We start from the raw sequence: 12,041 nt of genomic DNA, 5'->3' as shown, positions 1-12,041 counted from the left end.
AGTCCATGGGGTGGGGGGGGAGAAGGGGGGAGGGGCATGGAGGAGGGCATTTGCTGGGATAAGCACTGGGTGTTATACGGAAACCAATTTGACAATAAACTATTTAAGAAAATACAATACAATACAATACAATACAATACAATACAATACAATACAATACAATACAATACAGTACAATACAATACAATACAATAAAACAGACACTCCAGAGATACTATAATCCCAGGGCCAATGGCATAGCTGAATGTTATGGGTTAATTGTGTCCCCCGGGCCTAACCTCCGGTGCCCATGCACGTGAACTTACTTGGAAACAGGGTCTTTGCAGATGCAGTTAGTGAGGGTGCGGTCCCACTGGGTTAGGGAGACCCTAAGTCCAATGGCTGGTGTCCTTATAAGAAGAGGGAAGGCCTGGAAGGCAGCCACAGGAGCCGCCAGGAGTCGACAGCGGCAGGCAGTGCGGCCGTGCAGGCAGGGACAGCGGCGATGGAGGCCACCCCCAGCAGAGGCAAGGAAGGGCCCTGCCCAGAGTCTCAGAGGGAAGCCGGCTCTGCTGCCGCCTCATGTGTGGTGCTTGGTGACAGCAGCCCCGGGAAGTGGGTACATTGTCAGGGGGGGAACTCGCAGATTCATAACCAAATAGCTGTCCTTTTGGAAAAATACATATTTTATTAGTAATCCTAAGGCATCACACCTAAAACAAAGCATAGAGTACAGAATGTTCACTTCCATTGTCCCAGCACAGTTTGGTGACAGCAGGCCGGCGGCTGCCTGGAGCCCGGTGTACAGGAAGGCCACCGACGGGCACGAGGAGACTTTTGAAGGTGACCAAAGTGTTTTGAATTTTGAATTAGTGGTGGGTTCATGGGTCTATACATTTTTCAAAATTCTTTGAAATGCAGAGTTCAAATGGATGCAGGTCCTTGTATATTTCAATGAAGTTGATTAAAAATTAAGCATGGCATCGTAATAAACGGAGATCTTATTTGATCCGTGCTAGTAGAATCACCTCCATCCTGACCTGGCATCAGCAAGGCCTCCGCTGCCCTGCACCGCCTCTACTTTTTCAGCTTCTCGAACAAGCTTCTGTGCTGCAAACTCAACACTGTGAACTCCCAGTTGTAAGGGTCTATGGCATAGATGTTATTATTTTTCATTGAAGGAAAGATTTTTACAATAGAGACACAGTGAACGTTAGTGAAAATCGAATATTAACCAAAAAACCCACACTTTTAAAAATCACATTCAGGTCAGAATTTTTTATACTAACGTTTTTAGCATAGTTACCAGTCGCAATTTTTTTCACTTTTAAATATTTCACACAATGCATCATATGATCCCATTGGGTCTCCTAACGTTTCCTTTACACTTTCTGAGCATCTTTTTTCACAAGTGATTTTCGCCCATTTGAAAGAACAGGTGGAAATAAGAATGCAAACGAATCATCAAACGTAAGAGTTTTTAAAATCTAGTTTACATGGGTCATATCTATTTGACACTCTATGAAAAATGATTAATCACAAACTCTTCACCTAAAGAAACTGTTAATACTCAGGCTAATCACAATGTTCTTATTGTATCAATAGACTAAGCAAATGGTGCAAATAGTATTTTAACTATCAGGGACTCTTGATGAAATTTTAGCTACACGAGAGATTTTTTTAATGTGAGACACACACCCCTCAATTTTCTTCTAGCCTTAAGCTATGGCATCATCCACCATTAATATAAAATTTTAAAATTTTTCTGCATCCTTTCCGCTAAAAAGTGACCACATAAACGAAAGAGTTATCTGGGGCCTTGACACTTTGTGTTTACCAAGGAGCTCTGACACTTTCAGCCAAAGGGGGGGAAAGCTGACGAAGATGAGAGATTTCTCGTAGGTCTTCTACAAGTCCTTGGGAGCCGGCTGGGCATCGATACAATCCCCATGCACATCATGGTCACTCAGGAATTCCAGGGAGCACAGAGTTAGAAATACTTTAAAGATATTCTTAGAAAAAAAAACAGAAAACATCTGGATGAAAAGAAGTAAACATGACCGCCATAGTGATCCATAACGATAGTAATTTACATGCCTCTCCTTGTTTTTCTCCCACACCACACAATTTCATCGTGTGCCCCCTCCACCAATTAGAGAGTCAGAGGCTGTGGGACTAACTATTACTTGGTCATTGATAGAATGGTTGTGGGCTCTGTGACTCATCAGAAGTATAGAGAATGCCCCCCAACACTGATAGGATTTTACCTCTTCAAGTGCTCACCCAAGCCCAATACTAAGTAAAATGTGTCAGCAGGATACCACTGTAGTCAGATTTTTAAGAGAATTCAAAGTTGAATTCTTTCAAATAAAATGATTTGTTAGGTATATCTTATTGGATCTTTAAATGCATTAATTTTTTGGTGATAAATGGAGCCTGTTATTAACAGCTTCCCCCCTTTCCTCCGTGCACCACACAGTTTTATTCAAATCAGCGAGAGCATTTGCCCAGAATGGTATCTCTTCTGACATTTATTTCACAGGACTTGTGAGAATCACCCATCATCTCAAATACATTCTAAGGACAGGGGGGCCTGGGGGGCTGACAGGGGGGGCCTGTCGGTTGAGTGTCTGACTCTTGATTTCGACTCAGGTCAAGATGTCATGTTCATGAGTTCAAGACCCACGTCGGGCTCTGCACTGACAACATGGAGCCTGCTTGGATTCTCTCTCTCCCTCTCTCTCTGCCTCTCCTCCACTCACCCTCTTTCTCTCAAAAAATAAATTAATCAATTAAATAAAAAACATTTTTAAAAATATTAAAAATAAAAAACCTAAGGACAGAAAGCCCACAGGTAGCTACAGTTCTTCAACATCTAAACAAAAAGAAAGTCTTGAGCTGGACAGAGTTGATCTTTACCCTCAAGGTCAGCAGAAGGACAGTCCTCCGTCAGGCTGAAAGCCTGGTTCCTGGGTGTCCCCAGGGCTGCACTGGGCACCAGCTTGTCCTGACACTTAGACTCTGTGTCGCTTTGCTTCAGCAGGCCTCTCATGTCTTTGGAAATAAAAAAACAAACGAGCTTACAGCTGAAATGGCAACAGAGATCATCGTTCCGGGTTTGGCAGAGAGTAGAGGAAGTTTGGTGTCGTCCCGGCCAACTGCTATCACATGCAGCGTTTTCTTTCCACCGTTAGCTCACGACGTGGCCGAAGAATAAAGGTGAACAATTGTTTATCAGACACGGGTTGGAGTGAAAAGTAATTAGGAAGAAATATGTGTCCCGACTGTCTAGAAAGACGGAGCTCCCTGGAAAGCCAGGCGGCATGAGCCCACGGAGACTATTTGTGGGAGCGGAGCGCCAGGCCCTCGCCGTCCTCACCACTGGAGGTCACAAGTGACCAGGGCCTGTCTGTCACAGGTAGACCGTTAACCTGCACCTTGTCCTGTGGGAAAACGGGATCCGGTGACATGACTGCGAGTGAACGTGGCTTTGTTGTTTTACACGTTCAAAACAAGTGTGATTTCAAGGACTTCGAAATGCCCCGTGGCTTTGGTTATCAAGTACACACGCCTGGATTGTCCCACGTGTAAGTCACCCCTTTCTGAGGATGATGACCAACCAAGACAAAAGTCAAACAAGTGTACTCAGGAGCTAGACTTCAGTTGGGCGGTGAAGGCCACACAACAGGTGTGCAGGGGCCCGCATCCCTGTCTCCTGACTCCAGGTCCTGCTCTGACCCGGAGCCCCTTCACCACAGTCCCTGTGGGGTGAGCCACAAGGAAGGACACTCGACTTCAGAAAGACCAGCCAGAGAGACTCTCTCCTACTTGAACCAGGAACAAAGGGCTGGTAGATATCGACCAGCAGCACCAATTGATATTCTTTTTTTTTTTATGTTTATTTATCCTTGAGAGAGAGACAGAGAGACAGAGCTCGAGTTAGGGAGGAGCAGAGAGAGAGGGAGACACAGAATACAAAGCAGGTTCCAGTCTCTAAGCTGTCAGCACAGAGCCCAACGCAGTTCTCAAACTCACAGACTTTGAGATGGTGACCTGAGCCGAAGTTTAACTCGGACGTTTAACCGACTGAGCCACCCAGGTGCCGCCCCTGGAATTGGTATTCTTGAATCATCTTCTACATTCTGTTGAATGTGGCCTCTGCCCGTGGACTCCTACCTTCTGAACATCATCAGCACGCAAGCAAAATGGTGGCACTCTGGATTCATCTCCGCACACTAGGTGTGTCTGTGGTTGAGCTAATGTGCTTTGCATCAGCATGAAGACATGAGCAGCGCAACAGAGCCCCTCACTGAGTGTTAGAGATACAGTAAACAACCAAAGAAAGGAAGGGGGAAAGAGACACAAATGACTTACTTCAAGCCACTACTGGCGTTCATCAGGGTGCAAATTATTTCAAAATCTCTTCGTTAGTAGAACTAGAAATGTACCCAGAGCAGCCCATGGCCTGGATTTACATGTAGACTTCTATCTTTGTCTTTCTGATCTGACATTTCTAAGGGTCTAGAATGATGAACTATTTGTATTTTGTGGTGATGCTTTAGAATACGAGCACCAACGCAAGGCTGGGTGGCCATTGCCAAGGAAACCCTGTTGGCTTCGTGCTTGTGCAGTGACCTCGTCTGTGGAAACACCATCTGGGGCTACAGTAACTCCGTATCAGACCTAGAAATATCTTCATAAGCCAGGGAGGGCCGTGATTCCAAATTCCATTTAGGAAATCTCTGGGAGCTGTTTGGGTAAGTTATTTCCTCTAGAAAATAGTTATTTATTTCCTAGTTATTTCCTCCAGAGCCACCTACAATTACTGTAGAAAAGGTTAAATTGGAACATAGGGGTTTCCTATCTCCTGTTGAACCTCGGTGCAGATCTACACAGGAAGCAATTTCGAGAAATTTCTCCAGAGACGCCAGCCAACTGGAGGCCAGCTCTAATTCCCCCCCTCAGTGTGTTGTTAGATAGTGACAACCCACACCACTGGTTGTCAAATGGCAGATTAAACATCAGAATTAACCATCTGAGGTGCTAACCAGATAGAATAAAAATAGAACTAAAATGAGAATTAACTCACACTTCTTGTAAGGAGTGGGGTGGTTAGGTCCAGGCCGAGAACAAATACGTGGAAAGTCAATGGCTGAGAGCACGTGGAGGCCGGGCCCAGCAGGGTGGGCTTCGGGGCTGTGGCCTATCACCATTCCGCCCTGTGTCCCCAAGCACAGTGGCACACGTGAGTGCCATGAAGACTTGCACGGGCCACTGGGGCGCCGCCCTGAGCAGGGAGCATCCAGGTCATCGAGTGGCTGCCCCCTTTCTCTCAGAGAGCACGAGGCAGACAGTCCTGGACCAGCGCGTGACCAGAGGCCCCTCCCTAGCTGTTCCTAGTTTCCTAATTCATGCTGGTTGTGAATTAGCACTTCATCAGCAACAGCTATGCAGGAAGCTGAGGAATGTTTTGGAATATAAACAATTCCTGGGACCATTAAACTGTGCAGATGTAGGTCTAGACTTATCATGAGTGAAGCATAATACGGATTCTAGACATAGGGTTCATGAAGTATGATGGTGATTCTTAACAACCAAAACTGGAGGGCAGGGGGCTCTCAGTTAGCATCTGACTTTGGCTCAGGTCATGATCTTGAGGTTTGGGGGTTCAAGCCCCACACGGAGCTCACCACTCTCAGCATGGAGCCTGCTTGAAATTCTCTTTCTCCATCTCTNAAATTTTTTAAAAAAAAAATAAATTTTAAAAAACTAGGTAGAAAGTATTTAATTAAACTTTGCAAAAAGTACATGACAACTATCAATTTTATTAAAATAATTTTTATTTAGTTTTTTATATTCACTGATTATTGTTTTTATTTTGTCTTTTCATTTTAATAATTCTGAATATTTTACCAAGAAAGCGCTCTCAAAATACATCATAAAAAACCAATCTACCTTAACTTTCATTTACCTAACTTATTGATAACATACTTAAATTTTATATATTGCAATTGTATTTTCCTTTTTTAAATTTTTTTAAACATTTATTTTTAATTTTGAGAGACAGAGAGATGGAGACCATGAGCAAGGGAGGAGCAGAGAGAGAGGGAGACACAGACTCTGAAGCAGACCCCAGGCTCTGTCTGAGCTGTCAACATGGAGCCCAACAGAGGGCTCGATCCCATGAACCTTAAGATCATGACCTGAGCTGAAGTCAAGAGTCTGATGCTCTACCAACTGAGCCACCCAACTGCCCCTTCATTTCTAATCTTTTAGATCAGGGTTTGGCGGATCTTCTTCTATAAAAGGCCTGTGTTACATCATTAAGAATGATGAGAATTGGTATTTTGCTACAAATAGAAAACCTGAAAATGGATCCTAAAGGTAGAGAAGAAATAGTAACAGAAAACATTCACAAGGCAGCCTGTCAAAATTTTAACAATAAAGATGAACACACTTTTGTCCGATATGACCCACATAAAATTTGTGAACAGGGCATCACAAGTTAATTTTGTGAAAATTTACACATGGCCAAAACAGCAAACATGAGCAAGAAAATTATTCTAAATCAAATCTACAACTTGAACAATTTGCTATTTTTGCCAATTTCAGTCATAAAAAAGTATAACTTCCCATATATTTTTATTTTGTTTTTAGGAACAAATATTGATTATGAACAAATACGAAGGATTTTTGTTGGGACTCTTTATAGACTGTTTATAATTTTTAAGTGTGAAAAAAACATAGTGTGTGCATCTCCATTAGTCACAGGCACTGCGAATGTCAGCACGGCCCAAATGAAAGCAGAGAAGGAGCTGTTTCCTGGGCAAACACAAAAGAAGCCTACATACCTGAAGACACTCATCAGGTATCTCCCTAAAAGACTGTTTTTGATCATGGAAATCCCAAATGAGAAGGTGCAGACCCCCGTCCTCAAGTTGCCTCTGGGTCAAGTTCCCCAGGCTGATGGGCAGTGATGACCACAATTTCTCCAGAATCTACTTGNAATGAGAAGGTGCAGACCCCCGTCCTCAAGTTGCCTCTGGGTCAAGTTCCCCAGGCTGATGGGGATGACCACAATTTCTCCAGAATCTACTTTCCTCCCTTCCTTCCCAGCGCAAGTCTACCCAAAGTGTCCACTCCAGCGGGCCAGCCACCTTGGACTGCCGCCCAGCCATTGAGAACCAGGGTCACCTGCTATGTCACCAGCCACCACACCCATCTCAATGCTCAGTTCACATCTGCCTCCTTGATGAAGCTTTCCCTGACTAGACATGACAGTCTCTCTTCTGTCACCTTGGATGGTACGTGTTCTCTGCACCCCAGGAGGAAGGTGTTCTGAAGTTATGTTACCAATGAGCGATGCCTTTCTCCCCAACCAGTTTATGATTCTAGTAAGACCTGACATTTGCTGAGGCACTACTACATGCCAAGTACTATTACTTTACATCCACTCTTGAACTAGTATTAACTGAACTGAATTGACAACTCTTCCTCCCTCTGATGCTACTGAGCCCAAAATTCCTTCTCCTCTCTCTGTTTTCCAAATTCTTGCTGGTCAAGTTCCTATCTTATGCAAACCAACATACACCGTACTGTTTCATTAAATGCTCAGGACAGAGGAGTCATTCGACAAAAATGTAGCATTGTTGCTCTAGATGTCAAAGAAAAGAGCATATTTGAGTTTTAAGTAATTATGCAGAAACTATGCCTTATATGTACTTATTTCATTCACAAAAACAAACTCCTAGCTTAGCCTTTCCCACTTCTATACTACACATACAAAATTTTTTTTTCACATCTTAAATATGGCAAGTCTTATAAAGATTTTTTTTAAGTGGTTATAAAGACGACCAAGAAAAATTATTTCACCCAAAAAGAAATTATCACTTGTCTGATAAATTCATTAGAATCCTAGAAAGCATACCAAAAGTTTAAGTAATGACATACGATGTTACATTATTTTTTTCCAGTGTCTATACAAATAGATGAGATCTACAAAGAAAGAACCCACATCTGGATGCTATTTCTCATTGACTGCCCGGCTGGCTGGGGTAAAATAAGAATGAGAACTCAGCTTGACTGCCCACAATTTTTATGAGTCTTTATTATTTTGTGTAAGATCTGTCTTTACCACCCAAATATGAGAACTATACTCTCGCAGTAAAAAGAGACTTTGAGATAAATCGTTGTTTTTAGATAGCTAATCCAAACGTTTAGTGTGCCTCCCGTTCAATATTTTGAGAAAATCGTTCTAGGAATACGAGATACTTTGGGGGTTAACACAGGAAGCTGCATCTCCATTAAGCCCATCTGTCTCTGCAGTGGTGGCTGGAGTTGGCTCACACGGGGTCACATGGGCTGGGTATACACGGCTCCTCCCAACAGTGCAATCGGTGGTGTCACCTTGGCAGCTGGAAATCAGCCATGGTGGGAACAGTCACACCTCGGAAGCTGACAACTGTTTACAGTAAGGTCTTCCCCCCACCTCCTCCCAGAAAGCCAAGTGTTCAACATTTACCAGCACACCACTGCTTATTAGCTAAGGTTTCCGCCCTGCCACCCCGCCGTCCGCAGAATACTCTTGGTGGGTATAAGAGAAGAGGAGAAGAATTAATGCAACTATTTTGAAAACATAACCCCAGATGGGAATTGAAGAGTATAAACTTCCAGTTTTAAGACAAAGAAGTGCTGAAGATTTAACGTATAGCATGGTGATTATAGTTAACAATTCTGTATCCTATACTTGAAAGTTGCTAAGAGAGTAGATGCTAAGTGTTCTCACCACAAAAATGAAATGGTAATTATGTGACATGATGGAGGTATTAGCTAATGCTATGGTGGTAATCATTTTGCAGTGTATCAAAACAACACACTGTACACCTTAAAGTCATACAACGCTATGTATCAACTGTATCTCAGTAAAGCTGGAAAATTTTTTCCAAAAAAAAAGAACTTATTAAAAGTAAACAAAAGGGGGGCGCCTGGGTGGCTCAGTCGGTTAAGCGTACGACTTTAGCTCAGGCNACTATTTTGAAAACATAACCCCAGATGGGAATTGAAGAGTATAAACTTCCAGTTTTAAGACAAAGAAGTGCTGAAGATTTAACGTATAGCATGGTGATTATAGTTAACAATTCTGTATCCTATACTTGAAAGTTGCTAAGAGAGTAGATGCTAAGTGTTCTCACCACAAAAATGAAATGGTAATTATGTGACATGATGGAGGTATTAGCTAATGCTATGGTGGTAATCATTTTGCAGTGTATCAAAACAACACACTGTACACCTTAAAGTCATACAACGCTATGTATCAACTGTATCTCAGTAAAGCTGGAAAATTTTTTCCAAAAAAAAAGAACTTATTAAAAGTAAACAAAAGGGGGGCGCCTGGGTGGCTCAGTCAGTTAAGCGTACGACTTTAGCTCAGGCCATGATCCCATGGTTCATGGTTCGAGCCCCACGTCGGGCTCTGTGCTGACAGCTCAGAGCCTGGAACCTGCTTCGGGTTCTGTGTCTCCCTCTCTCGCTGCCCTTCCCCTGCTTAAGCTATCTCTCTCTCTCTCTCTCTCTCTCTCTCTCAGAAATAAATTTTAAAAAAACATTTAAAATTTTTAAAAACAAAAGAAATATAAAAAGAATTATCGTGGGAAAGTTTTCACAAAGATAATGAGAAGTCAGTGATTTGGGGCTAACAAATGAGGTAGCTGATATTGGTAATTACAGAGCTGATCTCTCATATTTTCATTTCCTTATCTTTTCTACCAGTCTCCATTAAAGCTTTAATAGTAGCATAAAAAGTATAAATGATTTTGGCTTTAAAGTTTTTCTTTTTTTTATTTTTTTAACGTTTATTTGTTATTGAGAGACACAGAAAGATCGAGTGTGAAGGGGGAGGGGCAGAGAGAGAGGGAGACACAGAATCCAAAGCAGGCTCCAGGCTCTGAGCTGTCAGCACAAAGCCCAACGCAGGGCCCAAGCTCACAAACCGCGAGATCATGACCTGAGCCAAAGTCGGATGCTCAACTGACTGAGCCACCCAGGCGCCCCTAAAGTTTTTCAAAAGAAATTAAAAACATGCCAGAAATCAGTGTTTGTTTCTTGAAAAGCTCAATGTTTTTGTTGGACAGATATTTTGAAAATAAAAATAAAAGGAGTTAGGACATCTCTGCCGGTGGAAGTGCAAACCGGTGCAGCCGCTCTGGAAAACAGGAGTGTCAGACTTCAGCTCAGGTCGCAAGCTCACTGCTCGAGTTCAAGCCCCGCATCAGGCACTGTGCTGACAGCTCACAGCTCGGAGCCTGGAGCCTGCTTCAGGTCTGTCTCCATCTCTCTGCCCCTTCCCCACTCATTCTCTGTCCCTTTCTCTCTCAAATATAAATAAAATATTAAAAAATTTTTAAATAAGAAATGAAAATAGAACTACCCTACAACCCAACCATCGCATTACTATGAATTTATCCAAAGGATACAAGAGTGCTGATTTGAAGGGGCACGTGCATCCCGATGTTTATAGCAGAGCAATGAACAATAGCGAAAGTATGGAAAGAGCCCCAATGTCCATCGACTGATGAATGGATCAAGAAGATGTGTTGTGTACACACACACAATAGAGTATTAGTTGGTGATGAAAAAGAATGAAATCTTGCCATTTGCAGCAACATGGATGGAACTGGAAGGTGTTATGTTAAGTGAAATAAGTCAGTCAGAGAAAGACAGATATGTTTTCACTCATGTGGAATTTGAGAAATTTAACCGAAGACCATAGGAAAAGGAAAGGAAAAGTAAGTTACAAACAGAAAGGGAGGCAAACCATAAGAGGCTCTAAAATACGGGGAGCAAACTGAGGGTTGATGGGAGGGTGGGGGAGAGGGGGAAATGGGTGATGGGCGCGGAGGAGGGCACTTGTTGGGATGAGCACTGGGTGTTGTACGTAAGCGATGAATCATGCGAATCTACCCCTGAAGCCAAGACTACACTGTATACACTGTATGTCAGCAAACATGACAATAAATTATTTAAAAAAAAAGAAGTTATGACATCTAAGAGCTACAGTTTGCCAGCCAGCTCACCAGCACCTGTATCCCTAGGAGGCAGGTGTTTCCTGACCTTTCTCCCATGGCAGTGTGCAAGTTGCCCATTATGCAGAATGCCAAAAATAGGTAAAAATGAAAAATAAGAAAAAGATTTAAACTCCCCAGTTCTCAAATTTTAAACACACACATATGTGTGTGTTTCCTTCTGCCCCCAAGAAAAGGAGTCAGCTCAATTAGCATGTAAACTCGTCTTCCCACCAAAAAAGTATGAAACTTTATTCAATATACTGTGTGTTGGTGTTACCGGTGTGCAATGCCAAAGACACACCACATTTATCATTTCTTTTAAAACTCCCTGACTAGGCCATTCTAAACCTCAACGTTCACATTCAAATCTCTATTCAAAGTGCTTTATTCCCGCATTTAAAATGAGCAACAGAAGCTAAGGGGCAAACAGAGTATCAAATGAGTCCATGAAGTGCAGTTGAAGTTGGGCTTTCACTGAAATTCCTTTTCAATGGTTTAGTTGAGTCAGCAAGCACGGACACTGAAAGGCACCCCAAAATCTTCATAATGAACGGTATTCTCAGGCAAGATGCCATTTTCAGGTACAACTTGTGCTCACCTGCTTCTAGATGGATTTCTACATCACTAATATTTTATTAAAAGAGAAAGTGCACCTTTGGGGGTGCCTGGGTGGCTCGGTCATTTAAGCATCTGACTTTGGCCGAGGTCATGATCTCATGGTCTGTGAGTTTGAGCCCCGCATCGAGCTCAGGGCCTGGAGCCTGCTTCAGATTCTGTGTCCCTCTCTCACTCTGTCCCTCCTCTGATCATTCTCTCTCTCTCTCTCTCTCTCTCTTTCTCTCTCTCTCTCTCTCTCTCACACACACACACACACATACACACACATTCAGAACATTCAGAACAAAACTTTTAAAGACAAAGTGCACCTTTGGACAGCCCCAAAAGCACTATAGGAAATGCCCGGGGAACCAAGTCAAGGGGGCTGCCTAAGGAAGGAAG

This window comes from Crocuta crocuta, unplaced genomic scaffold, assembly GCF_008692635.1.
Source record: "Crocuta crocuta isolate KB4526 unplaced genomic scaffold, BGI_CrCroc_1.0 scaffold129, whole genome shotgun sequence".
NCBI classification, from domain to species: Eukaryota; Metazoa; Chordata; class Mammalia; order Carnivora; family Hyaenidae; genus Crocuta; species Crocuta crocuta.
The sequence above is the reverse complement of the archived record's forward strand: the minus strand, read 5'-3'. Positions refer to the sequence as shown.